At 37.5% G+C, this 27,715-nt stretch overlaps 1 protein-coding gene across 3 annotated transcripts in view; it reads left to right on the top strand.

The window, feature by feature from the left end:
* The window catches only part of R3HDM1 (R3H domain containing 1), a 171,119-nt gene that overhangs the window by 15,009 nt on the left and 128,395 nt on the right, over window positions 1-27,715 (top strand). The gene's annotated exons all lie outside the window — the stretch shown is intronic.

Below are 27,715 nucleotides of genomic sequence, written 5' to 3'. Positions count from 1 at the left end.
TCTCTGAAAATAACTCCTCCATATGCACAAATTTACTCATTTTAGGAGTGTTTGTAGTTGCAAAATATTGAAATGTCCATACAGGAGAATGACTGCATCATTTATGGTACACAATAGAGTACTGTGCAGCTGTAAGAAAGAATGAGGAGTATCTGTGAACTGTTCTGCTGCAATTAAGTGGGGAAAAAAAATACAAAAGTATCTGTAAACTGTGCTACTCTCTGTGTAAGGAGAGAGATGTATATACATGTATCTGCTTATTTGTGCAAAGAGAAATACAAGAATGATAAATCAAAAACTAACGAAATTGGTTTCCTATAGGGAGTGGGTGGGAATGAGATAGAAAGATTTTTATAACTCTGACTCTTAGGACTCTGTTAATTTTTCACATGCACTCCAAAAAATAAATAAAAATCAACTCAGTGTGTGTTTTTGGGCAGGTAGGGAAGTAGGTATTCCAGAATGGAATACAAATCCTAGCGATGAACCTTACTGTATTAGAAATGAATAAAACAAGTACATTGACATGAGTAGGGAAGAAAGGAACTAAGTAACTTGGAAAAGAGTACTTTGATTATGTACTCTATTTTTAGTATATGTGCTGCCGAAGCGAGCACTGATTATGTACTCTAAAGACAAAAAGAACAAAGTGCTGTTTAGTAAATGTGTTTCTTACAGAGGTATTGGTTAGGAGTTCTGAAACTATCTTTTGTGTATACTGAGTTTGAACAACTAAGTGAATATATCATAGATAATGAAAAGTATGATTTCTGACTGTTGGATAAAGCACTTAGAAATAGTGCAAGGAATAGTCTAGAATGAACCCTGGTTTTCACTGGAGTTGGACGTATCCGTGTGAACCCATGATATAATATATATACAGATGCAGAAATACAGAAGTAAACATAGATGTATGAATCTGTATGTCCTAGCTCTCTCTTGAGAGGGACAAAGAGCCCTGAGACACTAGTCAAAGTGAGCAAATGAGTGCCCAGACCTTCTCTAAATACCATTTCCAGAAAAAGGAAAACCTGGATCCTTGGAGAAATGGTTTTGTCTGAGGCTGGGACCAGGAAATAAAAGATGAACCTGGAACATCATGTGGTACCAGAATGTAATTTTTAAAATGCAGGTATTGGATTATAACCCACAAAATAAAATAATATTCAGATATTCGTACATAAAAATAAATATATAAGTAAAGGCGGAGAAGGGACAGTGCTTTCTTACCTTGGAATTCCAGTAAGCCTTAGAAGAGGGAAATGAAAATCACACTTAGGTAAACAGCATTGTAATAATTATTGCATGCAAGAAGTATCAATGGATGTTAAAATTAGCAAAATTATGATGAGAAACAAGATGTTTTCAAAGTCAGAATGCCTCCCCATAGGATACTTATTAATTACAAAGGGGAAAATAGTAATTGTATAGGAAAAACATGACAGACACGACCTTAATCAAGTATTCAAAATAAAAATCACTGGTTATAAAACATAGCAATATTATGTGTACCCTGATAGGATGCACTGAAAAGGGTATAATTTCACTACAGAGGTATTCTTGCAAAAAAAAATGCCTACTCTTAATCTAATTTCTAATGAGAAAACAAGGCAACCCTAAATTGGCATTCTATAAAAGAACTGACTAGGGTGCTTCAAAGTAGTTCAAGGTCATGAAAGACAATGCCCTTTACCATGCCCTTTACTTTCTGGTATCCAGACTTGTGTAAGAAGCAAAAATCAAGTTCTAGCCTGAGTATTCCAAAACAAATATCCAAGTTCCTGACTTTGCCATAAATGGTTACTGCTTTTATCAAAGGATACAAATGATTTTTTCTCAGATAAAATCTTTGTTACTTATGAGAAACATAGATTCGAGGCAGCTTTTCTTAAAAACTGTAATAAAGGCTCTTGTTATGAAACAGATGGACAAACTAAAATGCAGAATAATGAAGGAACCCAGTTTAACTGTGGCTAAAAAATTAAAATGAGTATTTCTACTAGTCAGAAAGATAGGGATAAATCCATTTGTAAACATGGATGATAATGTTTCACATGATTCTATTTGTCTTTGAGCTTTGGAAAATTTTAGGACATAAATTCAAGTAATTCTGAATTAGTGAAAAATCATAATTAAAAATATTTTAAACTGTATAGTTTTTTAAAAAAATTTTTATGTTTATTTATGTTGAAAGAGAGAGAGAGAGAGCACACACAAGCGGAGGAGGGGTGGAGAGGAGAGAAAGAATCCCAAGCAGGCTCTGCACCATCTGCACAGAGCCTGACGCAGGGCTCAAACTCACAAACTGTGAGATCATGACCTGAGCTGAGATCAAGAGTAGGATGCTTAAATGACTGCACCACCCAGGCACCACTAAACTATATAGTTTTATTACCATTAAGTAGGTTCTGAAGGGAAAGAACATACACAGAAAATGAACCTTTCATTTAGGAACAAACTACAACTGGCTAATTAGACACAGAACCTTCAATATTTCTTTTGGATACTACACCATTAATTACCATTAATGATACCATTATCATTAATTAGTAAGTCAGCTTTGTATCCTGTAAGTGTTCAACACAAATAAATAGTGAAACAGATTTAGAAAGGTTTCTTACAATGTCTTGAAAATGTGCTTAAAATAGGCCAACAAGGTCAGGTAACAAAGGAAACTTTCAATAAATCCTCAGTAAAAGAAATGAATTAATGAATTTAATTTTTTGCTTGCAGCTCAAGTTTCATACTGTACTTCTTAGAATGCTCAACATCCTCTGCAAAGACTGAAGCACAGTGACTCTACTAACATCTTGTTTAACTGTAGTTAGAAGGTAAAAACCTAATTCCCAACTGAATTATAGGAACTAGGGCAACTATGGGACTAATAACAGAAATTTAATTGTCTAGATCTAATCACTGACATTCCTGATAAACTTTAACTTTTTGTTGCCTTAGCTCTTACATGCCTTTTTAAATACTTGACCTTTAAAGATGAAAACATTTGAGCCTAATTCTCTTACATACTTCCTAAAACATTCTAAAGAAGAAGAGCAAATGATTACCATAAACAAGAGACATCTTAGGGGTAACTAATCTTTTATAAAGTTAACATTTTCTTAAAAGTATAAAATCAGTATTTGCAACCAGTAATGTAATAACAGATTCTTATAAAGATCAAGAATACATGACAAAATCCTATTGGATGAAAGACTGCTACTGAGCAAATTATTCTTCAATTTCTGATAATCTTTAATTATAAAGAGGAAAGGTATGTTTACAACCTGCAGACTCTACCTTAACTAAGTGACCAAATTTAACATCACCAGTAACAGGACAAGCTAACATTATATTCCTCCTGATGTATTGTAATAGGGGACAAAACAAACAAACAAACCAAAAAACCAGAAAAACAAAAAACACCTATGCAATATTCCTCTGAAAATATTTCATCTGAATCTAATCGTGAGGAAACAATCAGACAAATTTACACTGTGAATCACTCTACAAGACAGCCAACTTGAACCCTTCATATATCAGTATTAGGAAAAAAAAATAAGCAAAATTATGTAAGACTAGAGGGATGTGATAACAAATATAAGTGTTATATTTGATTAGATTCTGGATCTTTTTAAGATTAAAAAAAAATTTTTTTTAATTTAGAGAGAGAGCATGGGGGAGAGGGACAGAGAATCTCAAGCAGGTTCCATGCTCAGTGCTGAGCCCAGTGTGGGGCTCGATCCCACAACCCTGGGTGGGTCATGACCTGAGCCAAAATCAAGAGTCAGACACTCAACCGCCTAAGCCACCCAGACACTGATGAATTCTGGATTTTCCAAAAAGCTATGGAGGATATTCACAAACAACAGGGCGGGGTGGGGGGAGTCAACTGTACGGTTAGTACATGAAATAAAATTTTATCAACATTATAATTTGGGGGTATGATAAAAATACATTAGCCAGAGAGATAGGAGCAAGAAAATGTGGCAAAATATTAAGAACCAGTAAAGCCAGAAATCTATTTGGACATTCATCATACTATATTTAAATTTTCTGGTATAACCTTTTCCAGCAGTCTTCCTCCCTTTTTTCTTTTTGAGGTAAAGTCTTAATCTACTGTTAATTTCTTTTTTTATATGGAATTTGACACATCTTCTAAACTGTGACAGTACATTTATTAGGATTATATATATTTTCACAATGTTACAAAAGGGAGGCAGGGAGACTATCATAAGGCTATAACCTATTAACAAATATAGCACAGTTTCCTTTTGAAAACTCTGTAATTTGAAGTAAAAATACCTCACTTTGAAGTATTAAAAAAATAAGATGCAGAAGACATTATCCTACTAAGGGAGGGTTCTTTCCACGATTCCATGCTAAAGAATGTGGGTTACTACACCTCTCCACTCTCCAACACACTCCTTGTGCTGAGTAAGCTAGCCTTTCCAAGTCGTATTCTGTGATAGCCCAGGTGACCACAAGATGACCTAGATATTTGAACCCTGGAAATTTCCTCATTTTCTTAAGATTCTGCTACTTTTACTGAAAATGAAACCACAGCAACATGAAAAGAAATTCATTTCCTGTGATCTATTTTTCTTTTTTAGCCAGAAGAGCCCCTGTAGTAAAAACACTTATTTCTAATAATTGTCAGTAAACAACAAAAGTACAAAATTCCTGAATCTTGGCTTGGTTAAGACACTTCTATTTATATTATACATCTTTAGTAAAATGTTTCTTTGATTTATGAAATAATTAATAGAATTTTACAGTTGGAACAGACCTCAGGAGCACTCTTACCTAGTCCACACCTCATGTTATAGTTCAGGAAACTAAAGCTCAGAAATGAAGTGACATTATGACTGCCTGTCTTACTGTTAACTGGACAGTAGTCAGCATAAACTAATTAATTAGAGGCTATAATAAGTTTCTATCATATATTACTTACAAATGGCCCAACATTAATGTGGCCTAATTTGGTGCCTTGTTTGCTCTCAGTGGTCCTGATAAATTGCAAAGGTGGATAATATAAACACAAAGGGATTATGTCCCTCATGGGATGGATTCCTTTCATTTTATGAACCATGAAGTTCAGTCCTTGAATACTTTTCTGTGTCCTGTCGTAACGAGGCTCCAGTTGTCTTATTACTTACATTTAGATGCCATGTAGCATTTTTAACAATGCTAAACCTGAGATTTCCTCCCCCAAAGTGAAACTACTTTATGACTTAAGTGTTTCCTGTTCAATTAATACATATGTGCAGTTACATTATAAAAATATGTAATATATAACATATATTGAGTGTTTCAGTAATGATCACCTAAGATTAAAGTTAATACACTTTTATTTGCTACCATTATCAGAAAAATATGGGAAATGTAGTATGCCAGGTAGTAAGCAGTGTGTAAATATTAATTTAATTAAACCTTGTGACAATAACCCTAAAGGAGGATGTTATCCCTATTTTCAAGTTGAAAAGTCATGGTAAGAATTGTGCACTGGGGAAATAGGTATTTTGAGAAACTTTTAGTAAATTAACATGAAACTTCTCAGTCAAGAATCACTGATAAACTAGCTGCTTTTATCACCTTTGTCATTTGAATAGTCAGGGAAGGTTTTGTGGACTTAAATCTATTATTAAGTCTATTTATAGGGCTGAAATAGAGCCTATTTTTGAAAAAGCAATAACATTTTCAAGTTAAAAAGTCAGTGACTTTTGTTTTGATGTTTGCTAAGCTGATAAATAGTGCACTGCTGATCTCTTAGGCTGTAGGGCATATCAACTCTTGAAGACTTTTAACCTTTTGGTATGCAGTTTTTCTTCCGATAGTAAAGGTAATAAGCCTTGTCTCATAGGATCTTTACAAGATTCCTGTATATTGCATAGGATGGAAAACAGCCATGTGCTTCATACTGGGTATGAATCATAGAAATAAGTGGTTAGAATTTTAAAAACACACTTGTCTACTTATTTGATGTTTTAATCAGCAGACACAATTGCTTTTATGTTTTCTTCATTTTATTTTGTGTGTCTGCTCCTAGTTATTGACTGTTAAGATTTTTTTTATTTGGTTTCAGTTGATTCCTTTTCTTGTAAGTCTGCCACTTGAGCTCATCTAGACAGCAAGCATCTGACACAAGGCAGGATTGTTCTCTGATCTCTGTTCTTTGCTGTCTCCATCTGTTGGTGTGAAGAAGTAATGCTCTTGCCAGAATAAGCAAGCTCATTTCAATTTTAGCAAAAACAAATGAACAAATAAGGAATTATGCTCTTAATGCATTTTCTTTGTGACAATTAAGTCAGCTTGAAGATGTAAAACTATCATGGCATGTCAGCTTTTGTAGGCAGATTGTATTTTATACACTTTGTGTTAGTGATACTAAAAGTGTCAAAGAGAGTTATTAAAAAGCTGATATATTAACTATGCATAGATTCTTTACATTTTGTTTTTAGGGAAACAAATACGGTTATCTAAACTTGTTTCATCTGTGAGGTCAGGAATCTGCAAAAAATTTTCAGAGCGAGAAATCTCAAAAATCCTGACAGTCTTTGCACATTCACAGTTTCATGGGCTTTTGCATCATTGCTTCTGAATTGCTAATGAAGAGCTCAATATAGCTTCTGATGCATTTCAGATACTCTGGGTGGTGACTGGCTAGAGTGTTACTGACATCACAACATACAGCTGTTGACTTTCTATTGTCTCTGAGTCCTCGGCAAGTGCTTTAGACTGCACTAGCAGCGCTCTCCCAATGCCTGGCTAATCAGCTGGCTATGTGTGCGGTGAGCTCTGTAGAGGAGCAATGCAGAGCGTCAGTTTACAGATACTATGGAAAGTATATCTTCATTCACTCTGTATGATGAAGCAAACACCAATACAATGAAGGTATGTATGTGACTCTTCATTTATTTGCTAAATGTGTACAAAAGGTAATCAAATATATGAAGAATTTTTCATGTTCACTTAGTACCATAATTTTGCTAGACGCATGTGTGATAAAATCCTTATTAGCATGTCCAAAATGAGAGCATGTCTTAAAATGATTTTTGCTTATTTTTGCAAAGATAGATTTGTGTGGGTTGATAGAGTGAGTTATAGGAATCATTTACTTCTTAGCTGTCGTACAAGTTTCTCCTCCCCTACCCCTAAAATTTGTGATAAGTCTTTGTACTGTATTGATTGAACACTTCACCTGTGTGCTTCTTGTTATTAGTGTATAGCAGAACAAATTGTCAGTTGGAGAAATGATTTCTCTTTCAGGTTCATCTTAAATAGACATGCTCTATGGCTTGTTGAATCTTAAAAATTTCATTGTGGAACAAATGCAGTGTAGATGAGACTCTTTTGGAAATTAAGAAACTAAGAACCTTAACTTTCAGAGCTGATGTTAATTTTTTGTACCCTTTTTGGAGGGAAGAGGTAGAATAATTTTTAAAGTACTAAGAGCAAAATCTAGATCTGGTCATTGCTGTGATTAGCATAATCGTATCATTGCAAAAGCAAATGCTAATAAAACTGTAATTTTTAAGAGTGATCTTATTTTTCATCATACTGTCTAAAAGATTTTGACATTTACCTTGGTATTTTATGGTTCTTTGAAACAGGATCTCATCACATAGGTGATACTGAATTACTAAAATATGTCTATTAGTGTGTAAACCTGGAACGTTTGAAAGGTTTTTCAGAGTTTGGCTTGCTTTCAACCTGAAATTAGCCACATTTTACCAGTATATGGATGGAATTGCTGTGATATTTTCAGCACCCCCATAGTACGAAAATTATTTTGATCTTGAGAAATAATTCTTCTCTTTTAAGAGGAAACAGAAGGAAAATCACTAAATGGCTTATTATCCAGTGCTGAATATCATTACTTTCTTTCTTTGGTTTCTTTCTCATTCCCAACTGTGTCAGTAATTAGTATGTTGAAAATATTAATAGCTGTTATTAAAATTAGGGTCTTTTATCAGATACATTATTTCAACCTAATGTCAGGAGAATTTCATCATTTTCTCTTTTAAGCTTCAGGTTTTCTTTTAAGTTTTATGTTGAAAAGTAGAAAAAAATTAAATAGCACATACTCTGAATTCTTGCCTACAACTGCTTTTATCCATCTTTTGTTACATTCCACTTTTCTTTCATATCTTACCTCTTTATTATTTTTTTTTCTTTAGGTTTTTGGTTGCATCTCTCTGTCCCCCCTGCCACCCCACCCGTGTGTGTGTGTGTGTGTGTGTGTGTGTGTGTGTGTGTGTGTGTGTGACTTTCTGAATGTTTGTCTCTTCTTTTCTTCCTCTTTCCTTCCCCCAGCCTGTTGGTCTCTTCCACTTTGTCTCTGTCTCTTACCATTTCTGTCCATCTCTGTCTGGTGTCTCCGGGTCTCTCTCCCTCTGACTCAGTCAGTCTTTCTGCCTCTCTCTTTCCTTTTCCATTCATCTGACTCTCCCTTTCCCTGGTGTCTCGCTCTCTGTTTTTGTCTCCTTCTCCCTGTCTGTGTATCTCCCTCTCTGTCTTTCTCTGTCTATCCCTTCTCCCTTTCTGTTGGTCTCTCTGTCCGTCTTTCCCTCTCCCTTTGTCTCAGGTTCTCAACGTGCCCCTTCCAGTATCTCTCTGTCTATCCTGTCCCCTACCCCTTCCTTCTTCCTCTCTTACCTTCCTTTTACTCTTCTGTGCCTTGCCTTCTCCCTGCCTCTCTGACCCTATTTGTGTTTCTCCTGGTCTCCCTGACTGCCCTGCTCTCTTGTCTTTTTGCCTCCCTCCCCTTTCTCTCTCCACATTTTGCTCATTTTTCCATCCTGTCCTCAGGTCTTTCTGTCTTTCCTGTCCAAGCTTTATTCACACACATACACTTCAAATTTTCATTGTCAAACAGTTTTTCAGTTTTCAGTGGAACCAGATCTGCACTTGACTTTATTTTTTATTTTTTGGTTAATTCATGGCAGTTACTAGTTGGAATTTAATTAGTTGAATTAAACTCTTTGCTTTCTCAAAGATATTAATGGGTAAATAATTAAATGTATTTTAAGTAAACAGATTTTACCATTTGCTCAATTTGTTTTAATTTTTAGAAACTTATGTTTTAGGCCTTATACGTAGATTGAAATGATCACATGTTGAAATTATCATTTAAAATGTTTTGTCTTCCAAAGATACACATTGACACTGTCAAAGGGAATTCTTTTTTTCTTAAGTGGTTTTTCTTTTAATTTTTCAAGATTTTTGGAAAGCAGATTTAAAATTTTTACTTTTTAAAATAAGATAATATTTCACTTCATAGCTATGTTTCAGGTTATGATAAACTTGTATTTTTTTTATACCTGTATGGCTTTTGATACCATTCTGCATTTTCCAAATGTGTTAAATTGGACATATGTTGGGATTTTTTTTTCATTTTTCAGCTTTTTACTTTGAAATAATTATAGATTTATAGGAAGCAGCAAAAATAGTACAGAGAGGTCCCATGTGTGTTTTAAAGATTTGATGTTTTCCTCAATTTTTTTATATCTCATGTCTCAGTTATTTAAAATAATCTGGGTGGTGGGGTGCCTAGTTGGCTCAGTTGGTTAAGCATCTGACTTTGGCCTCAGTCATGATCTCAGTGTTCCTGAGTTGAAGCCCCATGTTGGGCTCTGTGCCGACACCTCAGAGCCTGGAGCCTGTTTCATATTCTGTGTCTCCCTCTCTTTCTCTGCCCCTCCCCCACTCATGCTTTGTCTCTCTCTCTCTCTCTCAAAAATAAATAAACATTTTAAAAATTTTTAAATATTCGGGGGGCACCTCGGTGACTCATTTAAGCATCAGACTTCAGCTCAGTTCATGATCTCACAGATTGTGGGTTCGGGCCCCATCTTGGGCTGTGCTGACAGCTCAGAGCCTGCTTCAGATTCTGTGTCTCCCTCTGTCTCTCCCCCTCCCCCACTCATGCTCGGTCTCTGTCTCTCTCTCTCTGTCTCTCTCTCTCAAATAAACATTAAAAAAAATTTTTTTTAATATTCTGAAGAACAGAAATTCACTTAACGTTTACCTAAGTTTACATAGTCACAAACCTAGCAACTGTCATCATATTGTGTTTACTTTGTTTTGTAAAGCAAATTAAAAAAGCAATTTGATGAAGGCATTATGTATCTTAAAATAGCACTGTAGTTTTGTGACAACTAGCATAGAACTATCAGGGAAGAAAATGAAATTCACAGTTAACAAGTTATATATGTTTAAGAAGCCAAGAAAGATATGTAAGATGAAAATCTTTTCAGAGCAGAGTTAAATGTCATTTTCACATATATCCCTCCTATGAAATTACATTGCACTTGTTGTTTATACATTCTTTGATTCCTGCCCTACTGTATAATTGTCTCTGCTGTATAATCAGACTCCTGGTCCTGTGGGCCATGGGGTGGTGGTGAAATAGGACCAAAAAGTCATTGTCTCTGTAAACCTTCTCATCACACCTTTCTGGCTGACCAACTTTTTTTCTGCCTGATACAGATTATCTTTAATGGAATTAATACAGTGGTTTTTAATTTTTCAGACTAAGTTCCTCTAAGCCATAGAATTCCACACATGAGCTTTAGTAACTAGGGGAAAGCATGAAGCCCAGTTGATGTATCTTGATGTAACCTCACCTCACTTGACCAAAGCAGGTTTGGGGGGGAGGGGAAGTGTGTGTGTGTGTGCGTGAGCGCGTGCGCGCACACACACACACACACACACACACATATATATATACATATTTCATACTTCATGTACAACATGCGTATAAAAATGTTACATTTAAAATACAAAACAAGAGTTGCTAACTAGGATTCACATATATGCTTCTGAGAACCAAGAAATCCTGAAAACCACAAGCAAAAATGTCTGTGAACATACATATGTATGAGTGCTGCATTTCTGTAGAAAAGATCCTTAGATTTAATGGGATTTTCAAGAGGATCCTTTCATGGTTAAAAATAATTAAGAATTGCTGCTTTATGGTGTCTATAAACTTAGTCTATTCTGTGGATTTAACATTTTCTCTTTTTCTCTTTATTTTCAAATGCTTAGGAGGGTGTATGTTTTCCTCCTTTAACATCAGGTACTTCCATAAAAACATAGTAGTTTTATAAAGTAGTTTGAACATATGCAGTGAATGATTACCAAGCACACCTGATGCCAGACTGTTACATGGGATCACCAGAGAGAGAGCTTCTTTTCATAGGTAGAAAATGAACACCAAAATAATTGAGGACTGCATGCCCCCACTGAGCTTCCAATGAGATAGTTGTAAAGAAAGCAAGAAATGTATTAAGAATTAATGACTACTAAAACAATTCAGTGTGGTAGACATAGCTAGGAAATAATGAAAGTCATTAAAAAATCAGATCTGAAATTTATTAGACTCTAAATTTCTTCACTTTGTGCAAAGCCATAGGCATTTGAACCAATTAAATTGGACAGAACCTTAGGTGTTTTAAGGAGAAGTTTTGTCTGCTCATTCTCTAGTTCAGTGTATAGTGTTGGATTCTGGAGACCATGAAGGTCTCAGCGGTGTTCACTCATGCCTCATAGCATCCTCAAGCTGTAAAAGTGTTTGCACTTTGTTGTACACATCCTTTTGTAGAGTATGAAGGTGGATGAGGGCAACTGAAAGACAACACCTGTTCTACCTCCAGCTGTTTTTAAGCTATTTTTACTTAGCATGAAATGCTCTTTGACCAAAAGAAATAAAAGATTTTTGAGCTTCCTTCTGCCACCCCCTCCCCAACATAATCCCTAGGTGCTTTCTTGAAAGAGGCTTATGATCCTTTGTTAGAAAGAATGTGGTTGGCAATTCAAGAAGTGAAGGGTGGCACATTAGTGGTTATAAAGCAGAATGTCTGCCAATTGTAACCTAAATTAAAATCCTATAAAGGAAATATTTTTGTCATTAAGAAAGAAATGGGTTATGTTAGACCTGCTGATTCAAATGCTAGAAACAATATGAAGTTTCACATGTGGACAAAATACATTAAACCACCGAAGAACCTTTGGGTGGATTAGAAAAACGTGCCGGAAGCCCAGCATGTGTTTTACTAAGACTCTTTGATGACAGAGTTTAATACTTTAAAGGCCTTCAAAGAAGTTTCACTGTGATCCTATGATAACAAATGCTAGTCAGGGGTAAAAAGTACATGGAGGTAAATTAGTTATATTAGTGATACAGAGAAAAAAAAAATCAAGTAAAATAGCATTTTGAAGGAATAAAGGGAACACCACATCAGAGTTTAGCTACAATACCACAAAGACTAAAGGTTTCTTACAGTATACCCTAGCACTTGCCATAGTGCCATAGTCTATGTAACGTATATACCTTCTCAGTGATGGCATTAAGAATGATTGAATAAAGATAAACTGGGCTTGTGCTCAAGATGATGTTCACTTTTATTCATGAACTATAAACTACAAATATGCTATGAACCCAGCACAAAATACATTAGTAAGGAATGTAGTAAATGGGACTAGACATTGCAAAAGGTTGGTAATGGCAGTGACTTCTAATACCAGCTAACCCAGAGTTAGGCCTAACTTCACCGATTAAGGGCACAACCCGCACAAATCTACTCTCACTTCAGACACCAGGCCACCCTCACTTCTGACCAGCTGGCTACAAATTTGAAGGTTCCTGTTACCCCCTCGGGATTAATAATTGACTATAACATTTTACAGAACTCAGGAAAGTGCTGTACTTAAAATTAGTTTTATTATAAAGGATACAGTCTGTGCCAAACAAAGGAAAGACACATAACACAAGATCTAGGAGGGTCCCAGATGCAAAGCTTCCCTTGCCCTCTCTCTGTGGAGTTAGGATGTGTTATCCTCCCGTACAGTGATATGTGACAATATGCAGAAGCTCACGCAAGCTTCAGCATTCAGAGTTTTCATTGCAGTTGGCGTTACATAGGCATGACAGATTGAACCATTGGTCGTGCAGTTAAACTCAAACTCCAACCCCATTCTTCCCTTCTAAGAGGTCATATGATATCACATAGCTCAAAATCCCAACTTGCTACTAACCTGGTTGGCTAGTCTTTCTGTTGTGACCTGTCCTCATCCAGGGTCATTCATTAGCATAAACTACTTAGGGGCCTACCAGGAGTCACCTCATTAGCATAAACTATCAGAACTATCTCATCCTCATTATCTATGCCCAGTTTTCAGGAATCTAAACCTTTAAATGTTGTTTATTTCCCAAAGTATGATCAGATGGTAAGACTAGTCTTTTTTTCTCTGTAGTCTTTAGAAGAGATTTTATGTGCCAAGAGAGGTTATTACAACCTGATCTATTTAGATCCTACATTTAACAAAACACATAAGTAGGGAGCTCCCAGTTTAATCCTGGACTGTGTGATAGGTTTAGAATTCAGGCAAAATACATTTTATCCTTGCTAGTAAGTTAATAAAGCCTTCAGGTATAGAGTTACATTAATGGCCCTCACTTTATTGCATTGTCTCTTGCCTTCCTCTCCTAATGTCTAAATGCCTTTAGAATCTCACCAGGTTACCCCATGATTCTCCAAGGTAGCTCCTGGGAGCTCATGAACAGCCCTTTTACACTCTTCAAATTTTGCCCTCCTCTGGCCCACTGCCACTTTTGCTGGTGATTGCTGTAAACTTGCTCATGTCCCTGCCCAAGATTCCATCTCTTAGAGCATCCAACATTAGTCTTCAAGGTACCATATTCCCTAGAATCTTCTGTGCTGGGCTTCATCACCGGGGCACTGTAAGCTGTTTGTCTCCCACTTCTCTGCTGCTTTGGTTCACTAATGAAAACGTTGTCTTCAGCTTCTGTTTTGGCTCAAACTAGGACCCCTGCTTTGTAAAGATATGTGTAGAGTTCTTTTAGTATGCCAGCTTTCCTAATTTCTAACTTTCTGTGTTTTGATTTGGCATTATTAGGCTTCTTAAGCACTGTGCCACACAGTGATGCAAAGTTAGAGCTGGAATGGCTGAGAAAGGACATTTAGCCTGGACTGTAACCAGGGTGCACCTGAGCTATCTCGTTTAAATCACAGGACACCTGGGTGGCTCAGTTGGTTAAGCATCTGACTTCAGGTCAGATCACAATCTCACTGTTCGTGAGTTTGAGCCCCACGAAGGGCTCTGGGCACATAGCTCAGAGCCTGGAGCCTGCTTCGGATTCTGTGTCTCTTTCTCTCCGCCCAACCCCCATGCTCTCTCACTTGCTCTCTCTCTCTCTCTGTCTCTCTCTGTCTCTCTCTCTCTCTCTGTCTTTCTCTCAAAAATAAGTAAACATTAAAACAAAATTTTTTTAATTTTTTAAAAATCACTCCCTTTACACTAACCTCAGTTACAGAATTACAGGAACCCTCCAGTCTTGTAGTCTCCCCAAGAACTGTGCCCAAACAGTTCTGGATATTGGTGTTAGCCTTAAAATGAGCCTCCTGTTAGGGACTCACTCCAGTATTTGTCCTCACCCACTCTTCTGCCCAGCTCCCACAGCCATCCCAACCTCCTGACTTCTAGCAAGTAATGTTCTTTAAATTAGAAAAAGGGTTTATTAGATATGAATTCCCTCAGTTTCCTGTCCCATTCCATTCAGGTTCTGAGGACAGTGAATACTTTCAGTGTTTATCCCTCTACTTGTGCTTCTGACTCCATGTCTTCATTTCTTTCCACTTTAGATTTTCCTTCTCATTCTTAATCTTTATTTTCCTCTTAAACCTCCAGCTTCTCCCCCTCCCTTCTTTCCTAGCTACTCTTTGGCCTATGCACTCTCCATCCTGACAGTGTTGTACTAACTTTGTGTCTTTTTTTAGTTTATTTATTCTGACAGTTTATTTATCCTGTGGGAGGAGAAGCAGAGAGAGAGAGAGAGAGAGAGAGAGAGAGAGAGAGAGAGAGAATCCTAAGCAGGCTCATGCCATCAGCACAGAGCCTGACGCAGGACTCAATCCCACAAATTGTGAGATCATGACCTGAGCTGAAGTTGGACGCTTAACCAAATGAGCCACCCAGGTGCCCCCAAATCTGGTAGACTTTGTTACTCTGCCTCCCTGCTCCTCTCTCTAGGGGTTGTTTTTCCCTAGGAATTCTTTCCCAAGCCCACTTCTTACCCTGCTTGATGGATTCTTAGCATCTTCATCTATAATGATAATTCAAAGCCTCCATCTATACAATGATTCTACTCAAATAGCATCAGCCCTGCCTCCTCTCCTTAGCTCCAGGTCAACCAACTTCCTGTTAGATTTCTCCACCTAAATGTCCCAAAGGCATCCTAAACTTACTGCATGCATAACTGAAATTGTTCTGCACCAAATCCTTTTTTTCCCCTTATTTTTTGCCTGTGTTTGGGTAGCGAGCACCACCTACATCTTCATTGTGTCATGACTATTCCAGCTATCACAGCCCTAATCTTTTTTCTGACCATCTCTGTATCTAGTTGACTTCCCCCAAGTAGTTACTTTCTGTTATAGTAATTTCTTCATTTCTAGAGGTAGTATATATAGGTAATGTCTAATAGCAAGGTCTCTGGAACCAGACTATCTGATTTGAAATTCTAACTCTGCCACTTACAAGTCTTATAACCTTGGACAAGCTGATTATTCTTTCTCAGCTTCAGTTTCCTCACTTGTAAAATTGGGATAATAAGAGCACCAATCTGATAGGGTTATGAGAGTTAAATTAATTAATACATTGAAAGCTTTGGGAATGGTGCTTTGTAAATAATAATAGGTATTTAAGAGCTTGCTGTTAATACTGATTTTAAAGTATATATCACAATCAGTAATGATCTTATTGACTTTGTCCCTGCAGTAGCACATAAGCATGTCTGCCAAGTTCACTGCTATATCCTTATCAATCAGAGCGCTTTGCACATAGTGTCTAATCAAAAGATGAGAATCAATGAATGAAATCTTTTTCTCATTTTCAGCCTTCATCTCTCAATCTTTTGTCTATGCTCTAGTCACTTCCCACCACAATTTATGCAACATTTTACATGCTAGAACAGAGTCCATCTACAATTGTAAATGTGGCCTCTCTTAAAATGAGTTCCTCTATTATTCAGGCTTTCTTCCCCTCATGAGATAAAGAGTAAACTTCTAATCTTGACTTCAAATATATCCACCCTTTGATGGTATTCTCCTGTTTGTTTTTACAATATGTTTTAATGAAAAATGTCAAGACCAAAAAAAGGAGCATTATAGCAAACATTGAGGACTTCTCAAAATTAGCAATGCTAACCTTTTGTTGTATTTTCTACAGATTTTTTTTTAAGAACTAGAATCATAAAGACACGATTGAAGTCCCTTTTCTGTCTCACCTAAAACCTTTTTTCTTTTCCCTCCCCAGAGAAAATTACTAACTTGAAATAAATGTGTACCTTTGCCATCAATGCTTGTGTGATTTTTAAATTTTTACATAAGTTGCATTGTATTATAGAGATCATCCTGCTTTTTCACTAAACGTTGTAACATTCATTCTTAGAGACTTATGTTGATAGAGCTTTATTTACTTCATTTTAATTGTTAATCATATTGTGCAGTAGGGGTGTACTACAGTTTGTATGCTTTTAAAAATCAGTTTGTCTGTTGGCACACATTTGGTTTTTCCCATTCTTTGCTTTTAAAATTTTTAAAAATTTTTTTGTTTATTTATTTTGGACACGGAGAGAGAGACAGAGAGCATGAGTGGGGGAGGGGCAGAGAGAGACTGAGAGAGAGAGAGAGAGAGAGAGACAGAATCTGAAGCAGGCTCTAGGCTCTGAGCTGTTAGCACAGAGCCTGACGTGGGGCTTGAACTCAAAGACCGCGAGATCATGACCTGGGCCCAAGGTGGACGCTCAACTGGCTGAGCCACCCAGGCGCCCCTATTCTTTGCTTTTAAATGAAACAATTCAGTGGGTGTTTTTGTACATGGCTACTTACGTAAGTGTATGCATTTCCTTAGTGTGTAGATCTAGAAGTGTTAGGCTGTAAGATATGAAGAATTTAAACTTCATTTAAGATCACAAATTGTCTCATGCCCTTACCACCTCTACATATATTTTTTTGTTTTCTTCAACCTCAGTTTATGTACTCTGTTTCCATTAAATGGGCTTCTTTTTCCTGTCTTCTCCATTTCTCCGCTCAGAATGCAACATGTTCATGTAACACCTTAATTCTCTGTATCACTTCTTCTCTAAAAGTAAGTTGTCGAAATAGAGATTGGAAGATGGCGGCGTAGGAGGACACTGGGATCAAGGCGTCCTGCTGATCGCTTAGATTCCGCCCACATCTGCCTAAATAACCCAGAAAACCGCCAGAAGATGAGCAGAACGGACTCTCCAGAGCCAAGCGTAGACAAGAGGCCCACGGAGGAGGGTAGGAAGGGCAGAGAGGCAGTGTGCGCTACACAGACTGGCAGGAAGGAGCCGGGGCGGTGGAGGGGCAGCCCGTCCAGCAAGGCAGAGCCCCCGACCCCGAGTCTCGCTTGCAAAAGCAGAGGAGCCGGACTACGTGAGCTCCGACAGCCAACGGGACTTAACATCTAGAATGTTATAAGTAAACAGCTCTGCTCGGAGAGCGGGAGGGCGAGAGGACACTGGGAGGGAGAGGTGTTGAGCCCCGGAAGACAGAGCTCAGCTCAGCGGGGAACAAAGGCACTGGCCAGCGCCATCTCCCTCTCCCATCCCCCAGCCGAAATCCCAAAGGGAACCAGTTCCCATCACTGAACTTGCTAGCACCGTGCAAACACCCAGTGCTGTGCTTCTGTGGATCCATCCCTCCAACGGACTACCTGCCTCCCTCCCGGTGCTGCAGGACTCCTTCCACAGGGGACCACCAATGGCAAAGCGAGCTAAGCCTGCCCCTCCTGCCCCTGTACACCTTGCAGATCCACCCCAGCTAATTCGCCCTTGGCTCATCCCATCAAAGCAGCACCACAAGCCTGGCAGTGTGCAAGTAGCCCAGACAGGGACCACACCACTCCACAGTGAGTCCTGCCCCTGGGAGAGGGGATGATAAGGTACACACCAGTCTGACTGTGGCCCCAGCGGTGAGCTGGGGACAGACATCAGCTCTGAGTGCGGCCCCGCCCACCAACACAAGTTACTCCGGACAGCACAGGGGAAGTGCCCTGCAGTTTGGAGCTAACCCAGGGACTACCCAAAATGACAAAACGGAAGAATTCTCCTCAAAAGAAACTCCAGGAAGTAGCGACAGCTAACAAATTGATCAAAAACGATTTAAGCAATATAATGGAACAAGAATTTAGAATAATAGTCATAAAATTAATCACTGGGCTTAAAAAAGTATAAAGGACAGCAGAGAATCTATTGCTACAGATATCAAGGGACCAAGAAACAGTCAAGAGGAGCTAAAAAATGCTATAAATGAGGTGCAAAACAAAATGGAGGCGACCACAGCACGGATTCAAGAGGCAGAGGAGAGAATAGGTGAATTAGAAGATAAAATTATGGAAAAATAAGAAGCTGAGAAAAAGATAACAAAATCCAGGAGTATGAGGGGGGAATTAGAGAACTAAGTGATGCAATCAAACGTAACAATATTTGTATCATAGGAATTCCAGAAGAGGAAGAGAGAGAGAAAGGGGCTGAAGGTGTACTTGAAGAAATAATAGCTGAGACCTTCCCTGATCTGGGGAAGGAAAAAGGCATTGAAATCCAAGAGGCACAGAAACTCCCTTCAGACGTAAGTTGAATTGATCTTCTGCACGAAATATCATAGTGAAACTGGCAAAATACAAGGATAAAGAGAAAATTCTGAAGGCAGCTAGGGATAAACAGGCTCTAACCTACAAAGGGAGACCTGTAAGACTAGTGGCAGACCTATCTGCTGAAACTTGACAGGCTCGAAAGGAATGGCAGGAAATCTTCAATGTGATAAACAGAAAAATATGCAGCCGAGAATTCTTTATCCAGCAAGTCTGTCATTCAGAATAGAAGGAGAGATAAAGGTCTTCCCAAACAAAAACTGAAAGAATTCATCACCACTAAACCAGCTCTACAAGAGATCCTAAGGGGGATCCTGTGAGACAAAGTACCAGAGACACCACTGCAAGCATGAAACCTACAGACATCCAATGACTCTAAACCCATATCTTTCAATAATAACACTGAATGTAAATGGACTCAATGCTCCAACCAAAAGACATAGGGTATCAGAATGGATAAAAAAAACAAGACCCATCTATTTGCTGTCTACAAGAGATTCATTTTAGACCTGAGAACACCTTCAGATTGAAAATGAGGGGATGGAGAACTATCTATCATGCTACTGGAAGTCAAAAGAAAGCTGGAGTAGCCATACTTATATCAGACAAACTAGACTTTAAAGGCTGTAATAACAGATGAAGAAGGGCATCGTATAATTACAGGGTCTATCCATCAGGAAGAGCTAACAATTATGTGCTGAATACGGGAGCCCCAAAATATATAAAACAATCACAAACATAAGCAACTTTATTGATAAGAATGTGGTAATTACAGGGGACTTTAACACCCCACTCACAACAATGGATAGATCATCTAGACACACGGTCAATAAAGAAACAAGGGCCCTGAATGATACATTGGATCAGATGGATTTGACAGATATATTTAGGACTCTGCATCCCAAAGCAACAGAATATACTTTCTTCTCGAGTGCACATGGAACATTCTCCAAGATAGATCACATACTGGGTCACAAAACGGCCCTTCATAAGTATACAAGAATTGAGATCATACCATGCATACTTTGAGACCACAATGCTATGAAACTTGACATTGACCACAGGAAAAAGTCTGGAAAACCTCCAAAAGCACGGGGGTTAAAGAACACCCTACTAAAGAAAGAATGGGTCAACCAGGCAATTAGAGAAGAAATTTAAAAATATATGGAAACAAACGAAAATGAAAATACAACAATCCAAACGCTTTGGGATGCAGCGAAGGCAGTCCTGAGAGGAAAATACATTGCCATCCAGGCCTATCTCAAAAAACAAGAAAAATCCCAAATACAGAATCTAACAGCACACCTAAAGGAAATAGAAGCAGAACAGCAAAGAGACCCCAAACCCAGCAGAAGAAGAGAAATAATAAATATCAGAGCAGAAATAAACGATATAGAATCTAAAAAAACTGTAGAGCAGATCCATGAGACCAAGAGTTGGTTTTTTGAAAAGGTAAACAAAATTGATAAACCTCTAGCCAGGCTTCTCGAAAAGAAAAGGGAAAGGACCCAAATAGATAAAATCATGAATGAAAATGGAATTATTGCAACCAATCCCTCAGAAATACTAGCAATTATCAGGGAATACTATAAAAAACTATATGCCACAAACTGGACAACCTGGAAGAAATGGACAAATTCCTAAGCACCCACATCCTTCCAAAACTCAAACAGGAAGAAATAGAAAATTTGAACAGACTCATAACCAGTGAAGAAATTGAATCAGTTATCAAAAATCTTCCACAAATAAAAGTCCAGGACTAGATGGCTTCCCTGGGGAATTCTAGCAGACATTTAAAGCAGAGATAATACATATCCTTCTCAAGCTGTTACAAAAAATAGAAAGGGAAGGAAAACTTCCAGACTCATTCTATGAACCCAGCATTACTTTGATTCCCAAACCAGACAGAGACCCAGCAAAAAAAGAGAACTACAGGCCAATATCCCTGATGTATATGGATGCAAAAATTCTCAATAAGATACTAGCAAATCGACTTCAATAGCATATAAAAAGAATGATTCACCATGATCAAGTGAGATTCATTCCTGGGCTGCAGGGCTGTTTCAACATTCGCAAATCAATCAACGTGATACATCACATTAATAAAAGAAAAGATAACCATATGATCCTGTTAATCGATGCAGAAAAACCATTTGACAAAATTCAGCATCCTTTCTTAATAAAAACCCTGAAGAAAGTCAGGATAGAAGGAACATACTTAAACATCATAAAAGCCATTTATGAAAAGCCCATAGTGAAATGGATGAGGAAAAACTGAGAGCTTTCTCCCTGAGATAAGGAACACAACAGGGATGTCCACTCTCACCGCTGTTGTTTAACATAGTGTTGGAAGTGCTAGCATCAGCAATCAGACAACAAAAGGAAATCAAAGACATCAAAATTGGCAAAGATGAAATCAAGCTTTCATTTTTTGCAGATGACATGATATTATACCTGGAAAACCCAAGAGACTCCACCAAAAGTCTGCTACAACTGATACATGAATTCAGCAAAGTCGCAGGATACAAAATCAATGTACAGAAATCAGTTGCATTCTTATACACTAATAATGAAGCAACAGAAAGACACATAAAGAAACTGATCCCATTCACAATTGCCCCCAAAATCATAAAATACCTAGGAATAAACGTAACCAAAGATGTAAAAGATCTGTATGCTGAAAACTATAGAAAGCTTATGAAGGAAATTGAAGAAGATATAAAGAAATGGAAAAACATTCCGTGCTCATGGATTGGAAGAATAAATATTGTTAAAATGTCACTACTACCCAAAACTACCTACACATTCAATGCAATCCCAATCAAAATTGTACCAGCATTCTTCTCGAAGCTAGAACAAGCAATCCTAAAATTTGTATGGAACCACAAAAGACCCCGCATAGCCAAAGTAATATTGAAGAAGACCAAAGTAGGAGGCATTACAACCCCAGACTTTAATCCCTCCTACAAAGCTGTAATCATGAAGACAGCATGCTGTTGGCACAAAAACAGACACATAGACCAATGGGATAGAATAGAAACTCCAGAATTGGACCCACAAAAGTATGGCCAACTAATCTTTGACAAGGAGGAAAGAATATCCAATGGAAAAAGAGAGTCTCTTTAACAAATGGTGCTGGGAGAACTGGATAGCAACATGCAGAAGAATGAAACTAGACCACTTTGTTACACCATTCACAAAAATAAACTCAAAATGGATAAAGGACCTGAATGTGAGACAGGAAACCATCAAAACCCTAGAGGAGAAAGCAGGAAAAGACCTCTCTGACCTCAGCCGCAGCAGTTTCTTACTTGACACATCCCCAAGGCAAGGGAATTAAAAGCGAAAATGAACTCTTGGGACCTCATGAAGATAAAAAGCTTCTGCACTGCAAAGGAAACAATCAAAACTAAAAGCAACCAACAGAATGGGAGAAGATATTTGTAAATGACATATCGGACAAAGGGCTAGTATCCAAAATGTATAAAGAACTCACCAAACTCCACACCCGAAAAACAAATAATCCAGTGAAGAAACGGGCGGAAAACATGAGTAGACACTTCTCTAAAGAAGACATCCAGATGGCCAACAGGCACATGAAAAGATGCTCGACGTCACTTCTCATCAGGGAAATACAAATCAAAACCACACTCAGATACCACCTCATGCCAGTCAGAGTGGCTAAAATGAGCAAATCAAGAGACTGTAAATGCTGGCAAGGATGTGGAGAAACGGGAACCCGCTTGCACTGTTGGTGGGAATGCACACTGGTGCAGCCGCCCTGGAAAACAGTGTGGAGTTTCCTCAAAAAATTAAAAATAAATCTACCATATGACCCTGCAATAGCACTGTTAGGAATTTACTCAAGGGATACAGGAGTGCTGATGCATAGGGGCACTTGTACCCCAATATTTACAGCAGCACTTTCAACAATAGCCAAATTATGGAAAGAGCCTAAATGTCCATCAACTGATGAATGGATAAAGAAGTTGTGGTTTATATATACGATGGAATACTACTTGACAATGAGAAAAAATGAAATATGGCCTTTTGTAGCAACGTGGATGGACCTGGAGAGTGTTATGCTAAGTGAAATAAGTCATACAGAGAAAGACAAATACCATATGTTTTCACTCTTATGTGGATCCTGAGAAACTAAGCAGAAGACCATGGGGGAGGGGAAGGAAAAAAGAGAGGGAGGGAGCCCAACCATGGGAGACTCTTAAAAAACTGAGAACAGGGGCGCCTGGGTGGCGCAGTCGGTTAAGCGTCCGACTTCAGCCAGGTCACGATCTCGCGGTCTGTGAGTTCGAGCCCCGCGTCGGGCTCTGGGCTGATGGCTCAGAGCCTGGAGCCTGTTTCCGATTCTGTGTCTCCCTCTCTCTCTGCCCCTCCCCCGTTCATGCTCTGTCTCTCTCTGTCCCAAAAATAAATAAACGTTGAAAAAAAAAAATTTAAAAAAAAAAAAAAACTGAGAACAATCAGGGTTGATGGGGAGTGGGAGGGAGGGAAGGTGGGTGGTGGGTATTGAGGAAGGCACCTGTTGGGATGAGCGCTGGGTGTTGTATGGATACCAATTTCACAATAAATTTCATGTTAAAAAATAAAAGAAAAGTAATTTGTCTCATAGTCTTGTAGCACTCAACTGATGTTATTTGTGCCCATTCTTCCACTTGCCAAAAGTCTCTTCCCCTCTCTAAATACCATCTTAAAATCATTTTATGTATTTGTTGATACATGTCATTGCTAACCACCTCTCTTGGGTTTCACAGACTCCTTTAGGTCAAGGTAGTTCTTTCCTTTGTTCTTTTAAAACATAGCTAATACTTACTGCAGCTTTGTTGCCTTTTGTGGTTCCTCACTAAATTTTTATATGCTAGTAACTGTTTATAAATCACTTAGACATTTAGCATTTTGAAATGTTGGTGCTTATATTCTTGTTCAAGTGACTATGAGAATGTGAATTTACATTCTTTCCAAGTACAGCATAAACTGTTTTCCTTGTCTTTCTCACTAGAGGCCTTTAACCAATTGGTTGTGTTGATTGCTAACCTTAGGAGAAGAAGCTGATGTGTATTGGTCTTGTTTTCATAAATGTGCCTGCCTGGTTACATGTTTTACCCTACAGGAAGAAATACAGCATTGTGTTCATCTAATGAAATGACAATTAATAACCAGGTAGTCATAACAGAGGGAAGATGCAGTGTACTTTGCCAAATTCTATTTCAGATAACTTCAGTAATGTTATTCTTTTTTTTCCCTCAGTATTCAAAGGGAGAGTACTTAATTTTTACCTGTAGGAGCCAGATTTCTTCAACACAAAAACAACTGATTTTTTGATATTTTGTTAACCTAGAATAAACTGATTTACGTTGCGTAAAAGTAAAGTTTTTTGGGTTTTTTTAATGCCTAACTTTTCAGTTCTTTTGTGCTGTCAAACCAAACGTTAGGGCCTAGGCATAATAAAGTATGCTTTGAATTAACAGTATCAGTTTTGCATTTTGTTGCTGAAAATTCTATCTGAAATTTTCACTAGAGAAACTCCACTTTCATGGATTGCATAGTCTGTATTTACGAATGTTGATCCTAATTCCGCCCTGCTTTGTCTCCTTGGAGAAGAAGACAAACATAACTGTGCTTATTTATCATTTGGAAACTACTAGGCTTCACATTGTTCCTTAACCACAAACTGAATCCTTATTGCCAACCAGGTTTGCATGGTTTGATACTTAAGTTTACAAGAGATAGAGAAATGAAGAGAAACTGGATGATTACTTGGCAGTTATGATAATTCAGTCGTGATTAGCTTTACTGACCATTAATATGAAGTTAATAGTGCTGTCTTCCTGTGCACCAAAGAACAATACATATCCTATCCATGTGAAAAGAATTTTTACTTTTTGCATTGAACACAATATTGAGGAGTTAGTACATAAGTATTCTTGAAATATAGGTGCTCTAAAAACACAAATTGTCATTCGTCTTGGTACATATGTATGATAATAGAGCATTGTGGGTAAGAGCCTGGAGTGGTGCACCTGTCTGATTCATATCCTTGTCCCCATGCTTACTAGCTGGGTGACCTTGGACAAATACCTTAATCCTCTCTGTGCCTTAGTTTTCTAACCTGTAAAACAGAGATAATAATAGGACCTACTTGGAATTGTTGTGAGCTCAAAATTTACTAATTATGAGAGGTAGTAGAATAGTACCTGGCATATGGTAAGCTATATATTAGTGTTTGTTATGGGTGGTAATTATTTGTGTTTCTTTTGTAGATTGTCTGTTCCCCATTTCTCTTTTTTTTCTTTTGATTTATAAAAACATCTTTACTTTGTAGACTTTGATCCTTTTGTGTTAGAAATAGTTATTTTATCATTTGTGTTTTAGTCTTTGTTATACTTTGTCATACCAAAATATTAAAACTTTATTGTAAGTTTGTTAATATTTCTTTGATAGCTTCTAGATTTTTTATGTCATGCTTGGTAAGCACTCCCCTTCCCAATAATTATAAAAATAGTTCTTATTTTTCCTTGTACTTTATGGTTTATTTTATTAGGTTACAATCTTTAATTTTACCTTTGATTCCCTTTTGCTTATGGTGCCAGGTAGGTGCCAACCTTTGTATATGCTTCTGAAGATTTTATATATACAGACATTTATCTTTTTTGGCTACCTGGGAGCACAGAAATTGTATAGAATCAGATCTCTGACTTGGTTCTAATAACGTGTTAGCAATTGCTGTAATGTTTATTCAAAGTTGAATATGAATTTAGAGTGCATATATCCATCTCTTAGATTGAAACAGATTCTTGAGACATTCAGTTTGCAAATATCAGTAACAGTAGATACTGAGATGTATGTGCTTAATAAATACCAACATTTTGCTAACTTTCTGTAAGTTGCCTTTCAGTTGGAGAAACTTAACAAATTCATGTATGTTTTTAAGTCACTTTCACTTACTGTATAACACTGTATTACATTAAGGTGGTACATTTAATTGACTGCTAATTGCATTGGCAGAGATACCATATCCCTATCTTGTAGGTCCTATACTTGACCTTCCCACATGCCCATACAGACTCCAGAAGCCATATAGCCCTGCAGAAGTGTAGGTATTGTGCCAAGATAAAACAGTTTTGGTTTTAGTGAATACCAGAAAGCTGGAATATCTCTTTTATCTGAAGATTTGGAGAAGAAAAACATTTTATTTAAAACAAAAGCATTAGTATTCAGAGAAGAATGGAGAATTTTATAATTTTTTTAATGTTTATTTATTTTAGAGAGAGAGACAGAGTATAAGCGGGGGAGGGGCAGAGAGAAAGGGAAACACAGAATCCAAAGCAGGCTCCAGGCTCTGAGCTGTCACCACAGAGCCTGACACAGGGCTCGAACCCACGAGCTGTTAGCTCACGACCTGAGCTGAAGTCTGAAGCTTAACCAACGGCACCCGAAGAATTTTGTGAGTTTTTAATGTTAAATTAGAAGGCTAAAAATGAGAGCCCCTTGAGGCTATGTATCCAGGCAAGCACTTCCCTTCTCAGGTATACCCACATCCACACAAACTAGTGTTCTCCTCTTTTGACCTTTGTAGGGTATATTCATAGGAAAACTTGAGGTATACAAAGCCACTAATGGGCCTCCTTTCAATCTGCTATCATGCAGGGTACAGCCAGCACACAGCAAACTCAGCCTCAGCCAACTGCTGACTTAGAATGATTCTAACCATGGAAAAGAGCTGATATTTTGGAGTGCCCACCTGTTGGAGAGGGTGTAGTAGATGCTTTACGTTTACATTTATTCTTCCCAATAAGTTTATGAGCTAAATACACTGTTTCCTACTTTATAGCTCAGAAAATTATGGCTCACAAAGATTAGTAATTTACCAAAGTCATAACTGGCAGATCTGGTATTTAAACTCTGGTGTAATGCTACTACACTTGATAATTATCTCTTTCCCAGGAAATAGTAACTGGTCATTTTGGTTTCAGAATCATTTATGTAATTTATCAAGGGGTATGGAATATTGACAATTATTGGTCACACACATTCGTTGTGTGACTTTGGACAAGTCACTTCACCTCTAAGTGCTAATAGCTTGTGTGGTAAATTAGATTGGACTGGGTGTCTTTAAGGTTCATTGGGGTTCTTCAGAACTAAGTATTTGCCTCTTCACATTGTGCCTCTTCTTCATTAATCCTTGCACTGTTGCTTTTTTTTAAATTTCTTATATGGATTACAGCCTTTGCTTTTTTAGAATTTCAAATTTCAAAGCTTCATGATTGAATCACGAATCACTTTGCAAAAAAAACACAGTAATTTAGCTGTTTAGTGAGTGCTGCCATCTTGTGTCTACCATTTTATGAGAGAAAAAGTTAGAACTTAGAAAAATCATACTGAAGTATTTTTTGTTGTGTTTGTTTTTTGCAGGGGGAAAAAAACACATTTCATTTGATTTAGTGGACCAACAACCTCAGTCAAATAGAGAGGACAATGTCATTTAGCAAACAACTTTGACATTTGCTTATGTTGCCTCCTTTTTGTTATCCCTTAGTCAGACAGTGAAATTGAGATGTGAAAACTAATGTGAATTTATATATCAGGGTTCTAAATTATTCTATTTCAAGATAGTTTTTGAAGAGCTAGTATAAGATGTGAATGGTTCTATGATGCATGGTTGGTAATACTAGCATCCTTTCTCTTGGTGCTTACACCTTACTTGTTGTGTTGTTTCACCTTAAAATTGTACCTTTCAGTTTATTAATAGACAACAAAACTATCAAAGGAAAATGGAAGAGCAATATAGGATTTTTAGAGCGATTTGTTTACTATGATGTATTCATTTGTAGCATAAATACATAAAATGAAACTGACTTTAAAAACAGATGACACAAAGAATTTTGGCATTTCAGATGTCTTTAAAAATAATCTTTCTACCCTTTAGACATTTACTTTTAACAGACCATGTGGGTTTCTTTGAAAATGTTAAATGACTTATTATAGCCTTTTGTTCTTTTGTGCTCTT

The sequence above is a fragment of the Lynx rufus genome, unplaced genomic scaffold, assembly GCF_022079265.1.
Source record: "Lynx rufus isolate CCGP_SWC_20201006 ecotype Redwood Valley unplaced genomic scaffold, mLynRuf1.p SCAF_2, whole genome shotgun sequence".
Classification (NCBI taxonomy): Eukaryota; Metazoa; Chordata; class Mammalia; order Carnivora; family Felidae; genus Lynx; species Lynx rufus.
Note: the sequence above shows the minus strand (reverse complement) of the source record. Positions and strands in the feature narration are given on the sequence as shown.